Source organism: Nothobranchius furzeri, chromosome 9 (assembly GCF_043380555.1).
Source record: "Nothobranchius furzeri strain GRZ-AD chromosome 9, NfurGRZ-RIMD1, whole genome shotgun sequence".
Classification (NCBI taxonomy): Eukaryota; Metazoa; Chordata; class Actinopteri; order Cyprinodontiformes; family Nothobranchiidae; genus Nothobranchius; species Nothobranchius furzeri.
In genome coordinates, this window is record NC_091749.1 from 58,947,848 (window position 1) to 58,963,152 (window position 15,305).

The 15,305-nt window shown below is 41.9% G+C and overlaps 1 protein-coding gene across 2 annotated transcripts in view; it reads right to left on the reverse strand.

Annotated features, from left to right (window-relative positions):
- Positions 1 to 15,305, reverse strand: part of zfhx3b (zinc finger homeobox 3b) — a 250,778-nt gene that overhangs the window by 157,343 nt on the left and 78,130 nt on the right. For both annotated transcript variants that reach the window (XM_070554993.1, XM_070554992.1), the window contains exon 4: positions 5,302 to 5,658. The gene's annotated coding sequence lies outside the window, so the exon portion shown is untranslated. The remainder of the gene's footprint in view (positions 1 to 5,301; positions 5,659 to 15,305) is intronic.

A 15,305-nucleotide genomic window follows, 5' to 3' on the forward strand; every position in this document is an offset into this window, starting at 1 on the left:
AGGTGCAGGCTGCACAGTCACAACAAACAGCCACATAAACGGAGCAAAAACACTAAATAATTAGTGATTATTAAAAAGATGAAAGTGAGGCTTTTATTTAAGATGGAATTTAACAAGATTATTAGATTTCAGCAGAAATTTCCCCCAGATTTTCTGCTGAATAACAGATGCTTGAATCATTTTGAAGCAAATGCAGGGTGTGCCTGTGTGTGTGTGTGTGTGTGTGTGTGTGTGTGTGTGTGTGTGTGTGTGTGTGTGTGTGTGTGTGTGTGTGTGTGTGTGTGTGTGTGTGTGTGTGTGTGTGTGTGTGTGTGTGTGTGTGTGTGTGTGTGTGTGTGAGAGAGAGCTGAAGAAAGAAGCAAGCAGAGATCAGGCCTGCGAATAACACACTTCAGGTTGGTGAGATGGTGAATCCGGAAAGCTGCTGTCACAGACTCCGGGTGAGAGACAGGCGGGACTCGTGGGGTTTTACGCGCTTTAGAGGCTCACTGAAACAGAGGGATCCCAAATCAGAGCCATATGACTACTTCAGGTAACAGCTACACGCTCGCTGCTGGTGGACCTATCCAAACATGAGGGTAGGGGAGGGGGATCGCGGATCCCTACAGAGCCAAGCCCGTTTTAATGCCACTTTGAGCCTGCTGCATATGCACTTAAACGTCACAAACTTTCCTGATGTCAGGAGGAGCTCCTAAGAACACGACAAGATGAAAGATGACAGGAGGAAGCAACACAGGCAGATCTGAGATCCACCGCTGGGGTCAAACACAAATCTCGCTGCCTCTGGATCACATCAGCTGTCTTGTTCGGGACAAACAAGATATAATATCTATAATAAATGATTAAAAAAACAAGTTCAAACGAACTATAACAAAAAAAGCTGTGAATGATGAGGTCAGATTTAGATTTTTGCTGCCACATTAAGGAGCTTTGCAGTGACACAGACCATTACATTCATGCAGAGATGTATTCATTCAGATGAGTGAGAGAAACGCAGACACACATGACAAAATCCCTTATTTGAAGCAATAAATGATGAAACTATTAAATTGTGACGAAGAGGGATGGTAAACCCCCGTGAGCTCCAAAATCTTCTAAACTCTGTCCCCGATAGTCCCTGTGAATTACAAGGTCAAAGGTCATAGAACTACACCGGCTTTAGCCTCGAGCCCCCCCACAAAGCCTCAAAGTGTTGCCAGAGCCAATAAAACCAGGAGGCTAGAAGAGCCGTTGCTTTTTTTAGGTGTTAGCTTGTTAAAGAAGTTAACAGTAATGGTGTTTACTTTTGCATGACAGGTACAACAGCAGTGGCGGAGCGGAGATCAGACAGCCAGAGGTCTGTCCAGTCCATAAGGAGCTATAGCTACCCTGCTGGCTCCATACCTTAGTGCATCAACAGAAACTGAAGTCACAGACGTCTCATTAAAATATGCTTTAAGTAGAAACACACCTTAATGAGCGGAGCTGCTCAAGGCAACTACTGGAAAAATACTCAAAATTGGACAATGCATGCTAAAGCGGCTCAGAATTCCTGGTTCAGAATGGAATTAAGCAAATAAAATATGCATTTATATGTGAGATTTTTGGTTCTAAAGACACAAACCAAAGGCATGAAGAGTTGTTTCTGATAAGCACACCGATGGTGACGATGGGAACAAACGGTTTAAAATTTAAACTAAAACAGTTGCGTTTTCCACCAAGTCTGTCGTTTTGCTGCTTTCACAGAAAACCACACGCTAACACGAAAAGCTGATTTTTATCGTTATTTCCAGAAGGTCACACCTTCCCTGAGGTCAAGCGACCAGCAGAGGTTTGATATTCTACTCTGACAGCTGACAGGATCAAATGTGTGCATTAAACCACTTTAGTTCCCCCCACGAGTCAACCGCGAAAGGCTCGGCTCAGCTCCTCACACATCGTTAAATTGTTTCATAAATAAAAATGCAACTAATTCATGGAGGGTTCTTCTGCAGGGGCCAGCCTTCCTGAAGACGTCTGGGCTCCTCAGGCTCGGCCCTAATGAGCAACTTATTAAAACAATTAAGCTTAGCAGAGTCTGAAAAATCAACTTTCAATTGAATTATAAGTTTGTTGCATTATCCAAACTAATTATTGACCAACGATTTGTGTACTTTTCATTTTTAGCCGGTCTGCTTGCTTTTCCACTAAAATCAACAATTTTGACAGAAGAGATAAAAAAAAACTTCTGTGTGATGTTGAAACCCTTTGTGTGTGTGTGTGTGTGTGTGAGTGTGTGTGTGTGTGTGTGTGTGTGTGTGTGTGTGTGTGTGTGTGTGTGTGTGTGTGTGTGTGTGTGTGTGTGTGTGTGTGTGTGTGTGTGTGTGTGAATACATAGGGAAAGAGGCCAAACAAGTGGATTCAACGTGTTCTCTTCAGAATTGCAGATGTGTTTCGTCGGCCCTGCCGTCCAATTACAAATATCTCTCTTCCATGAAATCATGCATGTCTTCTTTTTTTAAAAACGAGGAGGGCTGACACAAAAGGAGCAGCCTTGACTGCAGAAGAACAGATGAAAAATAAGGTCAAGTGTCGAAGCCCCGGAGCCCTGAGAGGGGAGCACAGCTCCTTCAGCATGCAGACCAGGGAGCATAGCTCCTGTCTGCAGACTGAAACCCCTCCTAACTCCCTACTGCTGCTGCATCAGCGGACCCTCTGGGTCCTAATTCAGAACTGACGGAAATCACTTCGCAGCTCAGCTCACGCCCTTCATCATTTCCACTTTGATTAATATTGTTTCAGAATCTAAAACAATGTTTAAGATGAGAAAAGAAACGAGCTGTTTGTCTACTTGATCTCTTTTTTTTGCTCATTTCTAAATCCAAACAGCAACTCATCAAGACTCTGAGATAAGATATTTTAAGAATGATTGCCTGGATCCCATTTTATTATTTTACATAGTTTGACAGTGAAAGTTTATGCTTGAAGCTGTTAAATTTGGAAAACATCTGTTCATGCCTCATAACGACCTTCTAACACAGTATAGCTATATATATAATTATATAAAATATAAATGAATTAATAAAGTGGCTCTCCAGCTCAGTGGCGTAGCAGTACAAGTGTCCACCCTGAGACTGGGAGATCGTGGTTTCATATCCACGATTGGATCATCCCAAAGACTCTAAAACTGGGACTCATGGCTTGCTGCTTGGCACTCCGCATCATGGGATTCAGCTGGAGGGTTAGACCACCAAATGGTTCCCGAGCACAACCGTGTCTGCAGCTCACTGCTCCCCCAGGGGGTGGGTCAGACTCAGAGAACAAACTTCACCACACATCAGTGTGCGTGATGACTAATAGGACTAGTTTAACTTTAACTCTTGCATTGGTCTAAAAATATCCATCAAATACACTATCCATGACCAAAAGCAACCATAAGATCATCCAGTTGTTGGTCTTGCCGAGCCCCTGGACCTAGAAAACAATGACTGGTGTTTAGCGCTCTCTTATTTCCTCTGGCATTGTGGGTTTCTGGTTCTGGCAAAAGCGTCTCAGCAATGATATCCGAGGGGAGGGGTGAGTGTTCCGTTAGCGTGTTTGTTACCTAGCTTGTTGTGTAGATTTGCTATAACAGCTTTAAATCACCACAAGTAGAACATAAATATTTTGCAACAAAACCTGAATGAAAATGTGTTTCTGTTTTTTTTTTATAAACTAAAATAAAACTGTGCTCCTATTTGCTCCATTATGCTTGTGATACCACCTTCAACCGCTAACTGTTCATCATCTCTCACTTCAATAAAGCAGCAACCAAACATGTTGACTTTTACTTTATTTAGGGACTTTTTGGTCTGAAGTGATCAGAACCAGGATCCAGCTGACATTCCAGCTGCAACACAACACACATCTGGACTTTTGGCTAAAAGAGAATTCAGATTCCCAAACCCCTTAACCGATCTCACAGATTGTGTTTGTTGAACTAATAAAGAGAGCGCATCCTTCACTAAGAAAACAAGCTTGTTTGTATTTAAAACGATTGCCTTTTATGAAAGCACCTGTTCAATGGACAGACTGCAGCTGCTCCCATCTACTGTCAGTCTGTTTACACAACTGCAGCATGTTTGTGGCTGCCGTGATTACAGCAGGATTCTCCCATTTTCAGTCAAAGACAGCAGTCACTGAATTATGTTTCCTGTGTCCAAAAAGAGACAAATAAGCTATGTTCCCGCTTGTGGAGCCCAGTTTACATGGGAGGACTTTTAAAGGGTCGGATAATTTTCAGACCATTAGAGATGGTGATATAAAAAATCACAGCTATACCAGTGTTGGTCCTGCAATGTGTGGTGTGCAGCCACTCGGCAAATCCTACCAACTACATAGGAACCAGTTTCGCTCACAAACATTCCCCAGTCAGACAGGAAATCCCTCAGCATAAAACATCACTTTGAAGTAAACAAACATGGTGGAGGCAGATCATGCTGCACGCTTCAGTCACCTCGCTTTCTGATTGGTTAAACATCACATTCAACAGGCAGCGTGTTCTCCGAAAATCAAACCGTGGCCGATTCCTAACAAGTAGGTTCACACAAGTCATCAGAAAGTCTGTTCCACTGGGTTTATTCTGATAGCGGGTTAGCTAACTAGCATTTAGCAGCAAATGTTACAGGTTACACACAATTATCTACAATGACAAACAATTTTATATTTGTTTATATTTAATATTTTTTATATAAATACACGGTTATGAATTTTCTCCTCAGCCATTTTCTGCTTGAGAGTTACCGTTTGTGATACCGTGCTAGCCCAAGTGCGGTGATGAACCCTCAGTACAACGGGCACATTTGAGAACTTTGAGCGTACTTGAGATTAGAACAGTACTTGGACCAAAGTACGTGAGTACACAAGTTCAGACGAGTGTGCATCCTGAGAAATGGCCCAAGATAATTCCACATGTTTAAAACCCCGGACCGGGACACCTGCTACACACCACACACAGCAGGATAATCTGATAATATTATCTTAGATCCGCTAAAGTACCTTTGTGATTGTTGGAAGGGGTGGGGCTGGTCAAAAATCAGAATGATTTTCCTGCCGTGTGAACCGGGCTTTGTCTAACTATTCACCGAACCGAGCTAGAACTGCCTGATGATTATCCACGTCCTCCTAACCAACGACCCCAAATTCTCCAACAAACCCAGAACTTCTGAAAGGGCATTTTATCAGCTTCACACCAAAACCTGGAAGCTAACGGACCGTGTGAGAGACCCGTTAGCTTCAAAGCCCTGGAAATGTTAAAAGAGCTCAGGTTTTAGATGGCAGGAGTAAAGGAGGCATCAGCCTTACCTGATGGGGGATTTTGGGGTGAGTTCCCAACACGAGGATGTCTCTCTGACTGCGATTCCTTTTCAAGTGTCCGTTTGATGTCAGCATGCAGAAAGGTTGTGCCCTCTAGGTCTCAGCAGGTTTGTTGATGCGATGGCGGATGGCCAGTGACTATTACTAATATTCAGACCTTTTCTCTTTGCGTTCACAAAAACAATAAAAGGGTGTAAAGCTATTGATCCAGTGCCTGGGCACCTGAAGACATTTTGGCGAGATAATCCTAGAATTCCAGGTATTTCCAGGATTTCCAAAGCTATATGTTCTGGGATTTAGGGACTCCCGGGTCACACGAACAGCAAATCACGATGACGCCATCACCTGGAAGAGGAAGACAAAACAGAAAATAGCGGAGACGCGTTTAGAAACATGTTTTGAACACAGTTGGAGATCATTACAGCAAAGAGAAAAGTTCTGTCTTTCATGAGCCCACGGTTTCTGTGCCGCGTCCCGGATACGCAAGCACAGAATAAATGTCTTTGAGAGGAGACAAACCAGAACAGTATGATTTCCATCAAGACTTCAGAATTAATCATCTGTTTTCAGAGCCAACCAAATTAATCTATAATTATTTATATGCTACTACTGCTAGACAGCCTCGCATGATTCCAAGATTACATTTAATGGCAAATGAACTGCTGTGAGTAATTTCTCGTCTCATACCCGCCGAAGATTTTTCAAACGAGAGAGAGAGAGAGAAAAAAAAAAGAAAAATGAAAAAGATTCACAGAGAAACTTAATTTCCCTGTAACTGGAACAAGACATATTCCTGTAATAGTGTATATAATTGCCTGTTCTGCAGAGGCTCTCCAGTGTTTGACAACAACGTCTCATAGACAATATTTATTTATTCAACTGCCAATTCCAGCAATAAAAAAAAAAAAAAAGAAAAACGTTTTCAAAAAAGACTTTGAATTCCACGAGGACTGGTTCGGGAGGCTGGGTAAATATGCTTGTCATATGTTCCAATAAATCCGCAGTGACAGAGATTTAGTTTGGGAATACAGGCGGAGACGGCGGACGGCTTGTGAGAGCTGAAAAGCTCTTTCGACACCGCATCCATTTGGAAACATTGTGTGATTTTTTATTATTTAATATTTCTTTTGTACCTTTTGCGGTTAGACTGGAGTTAAAGCTCACGTTTAATTGTTCCCATGAGTTCTTAGAGTGGTGCTGATAAGGAGCTCTGGGAGTAACATTTAAAACTGCGACAAAAATAAACGAAGTCTCAGCGGTCGCAGGTTTGATGAAGTGACAACGAAGAACCCAGGGAGGAGAAAAAAAGACAAAAACAGGACACTTTGAAATCAGCTCAGTGTCCACTCAGCTTTTAGAATCCACTCTGTTCCACTTGAGGCATCAATTTGAATGATGTTCCGTTTAAACCGTCTGAAATGAAGAGAATACGGTGTATCACTTGCTAATCGATAACTAAATTATTTTTATGACAGGGTTTAGTCAGCAGTTCCAGCCGACAGAAAGCCGCAATGTTAATTCGTCATCCCTCTCTTACACTTCATCCGAGGCCACGACTCCTCGGTTCATTGAGGCGACCTGTGAGAGTGTGTGTGTCGGATCAATAGCCCACCCACAGCAGAGCCGCGGGCGATCCCTGACCCAGGCTATTGATTAGGACTTGCTCAGCTGCCAATAGCAATGTGCTGGATGTGACACCAGGCTAAAGCGGTAGCTGAGGAAGGGGGATTCTGAATTGCCAGTGGCAGCCCCACAGCACACCACAGATAAGTCAATTCCACTTAACCAAATCACTGACAACTAAATAGTTAGCAGATCCAAGAATGTAGCATGTCTGTGATGGCAGCTTTGGGGATGACCTGTGTCAGAGGGGGCAGAAGGCCAGACACGGATGGACATGCTTGTCTTTTAATCTGGTCACTGTCTGTGTCCCGCCTGCCTCGTCAATACACCAGGAACACATTCATTCAAACACTCCCAGTAGACTAAACATTCATCAGGTGTTTAACTGTGATTAGCGCCCGCTGACAGGTATAGAGTACACCGCTTCGTAGGAAAACTCATTCAGTTCCAGGGTATTCTGAAAATGTAAATGCCAGAAACACAAAGATGGAGAATCGTGAACATGGCGGTTGAAAACTGTTCAAAATGTCCTTAAAACAATGATCAGACATGTTTGACTTTTCTGAGCCGGCACACATTGGTGCAAAGCAATCCCACTGGAATTGTCAGACTCCTTTCGATCCGTTTTGCTTCCAGTCATTACGAGCCAATATTAGAGTAGTTTACATGTCACTTTACTGGTACTTTGCCTCATGAATGTAATTCTGTGGCCACTGCCTCGGCGTGCATTCAGCACCTATCTATGACTCTATATCTCTCCCAGTAATTGCTGAGTGACAGAAGGCCAATACGGACCACTTCATTATAGGACAGCGAGACTAACTGGACAGTGGCCTCTTGGCTTGAGGTCACCCTGGCCACACTGACCTTATCGGCCCAGGTCGTCAGGGGTCAGTCACCCGAAATCTGCGAGGACTTTACCACACTTGCCATGAGTGCTGTAACAACAAGATCGCCTGACCCAGGTGAATGGTTCCAATCAGGTATTGATCTCAGCTTGTCTGCTTAGGCTGAGGCTTGACTGATCTCCCAACAGGGTCGCAGGTGCAAAGGCGTCAGTGTAAAGCTAAGTATCAGAAGTAAAAGGAGGGATGACGCAGCTGGATCTGCAACAAGAATGGTAAATATAAAAGAAGAAGATGCAAGATGTGTGATGAGGGTGATCTAAAGCAGCAGTCCAGAGGTTTCCCCTGAGAATTACGTATTTATTTTTAGAAATATATAAAAGTCTTAGCCTGTACTGTAATATAATTTAGGCAACACATCAATTATTCTGTTTGCTACGCCCTTTCTCATCTCGTGGCACACCCTGCAATTTGAAATGAGCGTGGCTCATCATCGACAGTGTTAGACATCCGCTTACGAACGGATGTGTGGAAGTGCCGAGACTAACGCAGAGTTGACATCAAGTAAGAATAAACAGCAAAACATGAGAATAACAGTTGTAAAACGTGTTGCGTTAGCTCTGCAGCTCAGCCAGAGAGGTGTTGCTGTAACCATGGAAGTAAGGGGAGGGGCTTAAGGTGCGATTCATTTTTTCTGCCTGTAGGTGGTGCCCTCTGAGAAGGCCCGTGATCACAATTAAATAAAAGAAAAACATTTTCTTTGGGGTTTGGAAATCATTTCTGACTAAAATACCTGTATAACAAGCCATTTAACAAAGGGCCTCGACAAACTTTTGTCTTTTCACGGCCACCACCTATCACCATCTGTAACAGTGAAGACTATTTATAGCAGTCACTCTTAAAGTGATGTCAGAGGATTTTCTTAGGACCCCTCACCTGGTGTTTCATGACCCATGGAAGGGTCACAACCTCAACGTGGGGAACCTTTTGTGTCTTTAGGACCGGTTTCTGTACATCACAGAAATAATTTTTATTTTATTTATTTAATCTTGCTCCCACATTTTCCAATATTTTCTGTTGTTGAGGACATGTGCTTATGATTTTTAAGTAAACTTGAGAATAAATGAGATTGTCATTGTTCAAATTACCCTCCTAAGGAGAAAAAACACACAAAACAATCCAACTCGAAAGGTTAGCAGCTTTACTTTCTGTCAGCCATCTTTTTTTAAATACTAAACAGGGTTACAAACACATCAGATTGTTAGTCAGTAACTACGTGTGTATTTGTGTGTGTTTGCACCAGCTGGTGTCTGAGACCCTTTATGTACATATTAAAGCATTTCCGTTGCTCGTTAGCTCCCGTCTCTCTGCAGCCGCTTGCCATCATACATATTAAATCGTATTAATGGCAGATGAGCTCTTGCACTGGAGAGACAGGCGTCTGTTTGAAACTGCATTTTATTACACTTTGTTCCATTTAATCAAAAAAAGCAAAAAAAAAAAAAAACGGCATGTGAAAACATAACCCGGTTTTAAAAATCCCAGATAAACAGCAACGATTGCATCTTTAAATAATAAATGATCGTCTGCCTCTTACAGGCGCGAATATGAGTGAAAATAATTGAAGACAACAATGTCCTATAAGAGCAGCGCTCGAGCGGTGCTGATTCAGAAACCCCCATAACTTCAAACATTCAGTCATGAAGTATAGATAATCCGTAAAAGAAAGGCGCGCACGACTGTTTACAATTTCTTTCTAATTAAGACCACAGGAACGGAGTCTACTTTGTTAAAGTTGATGTGTTCGCTCGACTTCTCCCTAAAAAACTGTACTACTGGCAAATTAGGCAAGGAATACAAAACGAAACAAACAAACAACAATCTAATATGATCCGCACTCATGGAATAAATATTTCACCATCCGTCTACATTTGACACTTTTACTTGAGAATAAAGAATTCTGGAACAACAAATTGCTCAAACTTGGTCGGGAGGCAGTCACCTCTTTTGACCTGCGTTAATTCACCGCGTGACTGTGGATGTAAGCTGTCTGCAGTTTTGTTTTAGTTTTTTTTTTAATGGAACACATCATTACTTCGATTTTTGGTTGCCCAACAAAAAATTCTGTTTGGCAGCAAACAAAAAAAAAAAAAAAACTCCAGAGGGAGTTAAATCCAGATAACGAGTCGAGTTTGGAGATGTCCACCAAAATGATGTTATGACACTTGATTAGTTTTTCAACTGTTATTAGGCTGTACACAAAAGTTGTTGGGGGGGGGTATATCAACAGTATTTTCTTTTATAAAAATGGAATAAAAATTCAAGAGTCTCAAAAACCAAGTGCACTGATGAAAGTGAAGTTTTCACGTCTTCATTATTTTCCCGTGGAAAGACTTCTGCGTGTCTGAGAAGGATAAGGTGGTGCTTGATGATTAATCACTGGACATAATAAAGTTTCTCACCATGAGCACACAGTCCGGCTGATTCTGTGATACGATTGGGGTCGATTAGAAAAGAGGAATAATCATTTCTTACAGTGCATTCACGGCACACTTTAATGACATCTTCTGATTGGACCTCACCGAGGAGATAATAAAGGCTGTCTTTAGAGCGCGTTCTTAGATTATTCCTTTAACTTCATGAAATGGGGTGCCTGGATGCTGCTGATTTGAGGATTAAGATGAGATGACCTTTCACATTATGCCGCAATGTATAAAAAATGAAGTTTACAATTTTTTTTTATTATTTCGTCGGAGCTTATCAATGGTTGGAGTCTCTGTGGAGCCCCTTTGAACAACACAAAGGTTTTTGTAGGCTGGTATACAACAGGCCTCTGTCCCCGAGTGTGGGATTACTTTAAGTGTGTGTGTGTGTGTGTGTGTGTGTGTGTGTGTGTGTGTGTGTGTGTGTGTGCGCGCGCGCGCGTGTGTGTGTGTGTGTGTGTGTGTGTGTGTGTGTGGAGAGAGGGGCGTGTGGACATGCATGGTTGCTTTGTCAGAGAAAACAGAATTCAGTTCATTCGTTTATAAAAAAAATTATTTTATGTTCACAACAGACATAAACTAACACTATTATTAAAGAGACAGTTTGAAGTTTTTACCGTTTATCTCTGGAAATATCCATTAAAATGTTGAAAATGAATTCAATAATGTCCAGTTGTTGAAAGATATTGGCAGTTTTGTAACATAAAACCATAAAAATCAGGTCTAAAATACACAGGAGTGGGGTTACGTCTCTGGGCGACTCCATATTAGATTCCACGTTTCCGTCTATGGAAGCCCATGATGACAAAACACATTTACTGATTTGTAATAAGCGGTTACAAAACTTTTGTCCTTCATTATCGTTGTTTTACACATTTACCTCTTCACATCGTTGTCAGCGATGAAAGGGAGTCTGATGTGCTTCTCGTTTTGCTGGACGTTCAACAATCTGACAAAGTACTCGTTCGAAAATTGCGCTCCCTAATGCTCATCCGTTGGTAAGGTCTTACACAAACACAACAATACCACGTGCTTGCAGTGATTTAGGTTTTAAAGTCAGTTAATGGAGCATATTTTATCTTACTGATGATTTAGGTGCATGTTTCATTTGTACTTTTCTCTAGAACATTGTTGTCATAATTCTGATGTTGGGTGTGTAAGAGACCAACAAAAGACAACCACAACAACAACAACAAAAAACTGGAGCTGGAAGGCAAAGAGTCACTTGTTTCAAATGCAAACCAGCATGTTTAAAACATTTTCTTGGATCAAGTGGAAAACTCACATGTCAGTTACAAACACTGTTACATGTTTCCATCTCAAAACAAACCCAAAAATGTTTGAAACAAGTCAAATGATCCCATCCCCAGGGTACGTTTTTTTATTTTTTTTATTTATTTTTAGCTTCAACCCCCTTCCAAAACTTCATTCTAGTAAATTTGGCACACTCGTGTGCAGTCTGATAGTGAACGTCACTGTTGCATAGTTAATCTCCAGCGGAATCAGACTCCTCTGAGTTTGGATGTAGAGCTATAGGCTCTACCCGGCATCACGCTATAGTGGTCAACATCTCCGGGCTCTTTTGATGTGGGAGGCATTTGCTTACCCCATAACTTACAGCCTGCCTCTGCAGGGACTTTTTTTTATAACCTCCATTATTCTCCGTCATAAATATTCAAATCCAGATCTTAAATCCAAAGCTTAGGGAGAAGAATAGCCAAAAACAACATGCGGCTCTTCAGCTTCCTCCAGCTCTCACTCGTCAATGGAAAATCATTATGAAGATTAATACAGAAATCAAACAGAACGCTGAGACAAGTCTGCAGGACTCGGGGAGAAATGGTGCACTCGTAGGAAAGGCTCAGAATGAGATTTCGGGTCAAACATCTGCAGCTTTTTTAGTTTTGTTGTTTGTTCTTTATTTGTTTGAGCAGTTTTGACAGATTTTGCATTTCCTCCATTTTTGGGGAAGTGAATTAATATTTTTCAGTTTGAATATTAATCCTGCTTCAGCAGTGGATTAGTTTGCTATTGTCCCCAATATGCTGAGCCCCAAATAAAGGAGCTGACATGGAGAGGAAATCTACACCTCTCTGCCCTGCAAACAAAGACCCGTGCACCCAGAGATAACACATGTCCCTGAAACACAGACCCCCCCCCCCCCCCCCAGCTTCACCCACAGATCCTCCATCTCCTTCCCCCTTTTATTTCTCCTTCAACTGCTATCCTTCCTTCCACCTTTCTTTTCCTCCTTTCCTCCGTTTCTCCTCCAGATAGAAAAAAACTTTGCCATGGTAGATTTGCAAGGCAATTGTGCCCTTAAACCGTGCCTCTTCCTCAGCTTATACCATGCATTTTCCAGAGTTTATCAAATAATACAATGGGGTTATGCTTTCGCCATTATTCTCCAGGCAAGAACAGTCATTTAAATGTACCAGTACCACCGAGGCAGGGCGCAGCCCCGCTGCCTCACTGCGGAACAGAGAAAGATGAAAATGCGTAACAAAAAAACCCGCACTGCATTACTTTGTTGACCTTTCCTGTTCTCATAGTTTACAAACAGCTGTGAAGCTCCTTCCTCTGGGCTCTTTGTACATCAGAGGCTGGGACTGATGGAGGCACGCCATGCTTAAATGAAGGGCTTTTTCTAACTTGCCTCCATTGTGGCACACAACAACAAAACGGAACAAACACACATTCACAATATTCTGCCACCAAAGCAGCTGACAGAGAATAGAAAAAGAAAAAAAAAGACTAACGGAGACAGACATGGTGTCCCTCGTGTATGTTTATATTTAAACAGCGTTCAGCAACAAATTTTAAAAAGAAAAACAAACAAGATTTAAGTTCAGTGTTCTTATCAGCTGCAGTGGCATGTCCAGGGCTTTTAAAGTGGGGGGGCCCAGGTGGGGCAGTGGTTTATGCATAGGGTGCACTTCATGAAATCATTCTTTGATTCATTCTAGTAAATTTGTGAGCTCCACATTGTGTTATGATCAATTTTCCACGCACATGAATACATTAGATGCCCCATGGGCGCTGGAGAGGGTAACACCCATATTGGGTGGGTTCTTCACTCTCCAAACCCAACTGGAGGCAACCCAGAGTGAGCAACTATGCAAAAATTTGTTTGTGCAGCTTACAGTTGCAACAACCAGCGCACTATTGAAAACAGATCATGTGATATTATTATTGACTTTTCTAGCTTACCTTTTGGGATTTGACATTTAAATTTTTGTTTTGTTTCATTATATTTTTAATTATTATATGCTTGTTTTGTTAAAGCACAATGAAATGTATTTTTTTAGTTGGGCAGGCACCTTTCTCAGTAGAAAGGAAAGCACTGGGGGCGAATGGAAACCCACCCAAGCCACTACGGCAGCTCCAATAGGCAGCACCACTCCACAGGTCATCTATATATTTGATGTCTGTTCAATTTTCTCTCTTCTTTTTTTTTTCTTCCAGCTTTGCGGTGGCCACTTCTTGGTGCACTGCTGCCACCAACTGGAGTGGAGTGAAACTGGGAAAATGATTCTAATTACAGTTTATGTCAATGTTAACCAATAAAAAAGAATACAGAAATGTTCTGTTGGACAGGGGCTGGAAACAGTGTTAAAGGTACACGCTGGCATCTACTGTTTAAGGGTTTATAATCCCATAACTTTTGTGGACAATGTAAAGACAATTTAAATTGAACTCAGTGGGGTGGCACCTGGGGTGGACAATCAGATGTCAAGGGTGGCACGTGCTACCCCCAGGCCACTCCTAGGACCCGGCCCTGATCAGCTGAGAGAAAACCAGAGTTTTTTAGTGGATTATTTTTACTCTTTGAACAAAGCTTTGATTTACCCAAACATTTAACTGACTACTGATTTAATACATTTATAACGAGCACAGAACTGACAGCTTTTAAAGTGATGGTTTGTGTTTTTCCGGGCGACGGGGCAGTATATACCTAAATCATTGCAAGCAAGCGGTATTTTTGTGTTCGGTTAAGACCTTACCAACGGATGGCCATTAGGGTCAAAAATCCCTGGGAGTGCAACCTCCAGCCAAATGTCAAGCACATCGGACTCCTTTTCTTCACTGGCAACAAGTGAAGAGGTAAATGTGGAAAACAACGTTTTGAATGGTAAAAATTTTGTAACCGCTTGTTACAAATCAGTAAATGCATTTTGTCCTCACAGGCTCCTGTAGAAGGAAACACAGAATCTAATATGACTTAGACCCACTCCCATGTATTTTAGACCTGATTTTTATTGTTACATCATTTAATAAATGTTTTAAGATTTGGATGAATATTTCCAGAGATCAATGGTAAAACCTACATATTGTCTCTTTAAAGTGGAATGTTTACACAAAATATCAAAATGGGTGTTTCAGCATTATGAAAGCAAATTAGAACATGTAGGGTTTTTTTAGTATAAAACAAAGTTTTCAGGTTAAAACTGACAGCAAAATGATAGGATGAAGCTGCAGAAGTCATGACGATGAGGGCAAACAGAGTAAGAACAAAAGAGTAGGGAGAGGAAAAAGGTCCGAAAAGCTGAATGACAGAGATGAAACACACGTGAGTCCAGGAGATGGGGACAGGATCAGCCTGCAGACCCAGTCAGAATGATGAGAACAGGCAGCCATAGTGATGTCATTATGCTGTTAATCAATCCACTGATGTCCACGTGTCTGGGTGGGCAGATACTCACAGCCTAGAAGGGGTTAATGGGAAATCAATGGCAAGGATGTGCTTATGAGCAGAACATGGGAGAGGGGTGTTGATGGGGGATGTAGGGGGTGTAGGGACAGTGTTGTGTCCTGTGATAGCAGAAGTCTTCCCAGATGTTATCTGTCATTCAACGGAGCATCCGGGTGACCAGGTGTTAAGGCTTGACGTGGCGGAGTGGACACGCGCTAGGGAGATCGATGTGGTAAAAATTCATCCCTAAACACGCCAAATTCTTCGCATGAGAAAGAATTGTGCTCTGCCTGAAAAAAAAATAATACACAGGATTTAAAACCTCATCAAGAACAAGTTTTCTCGTGA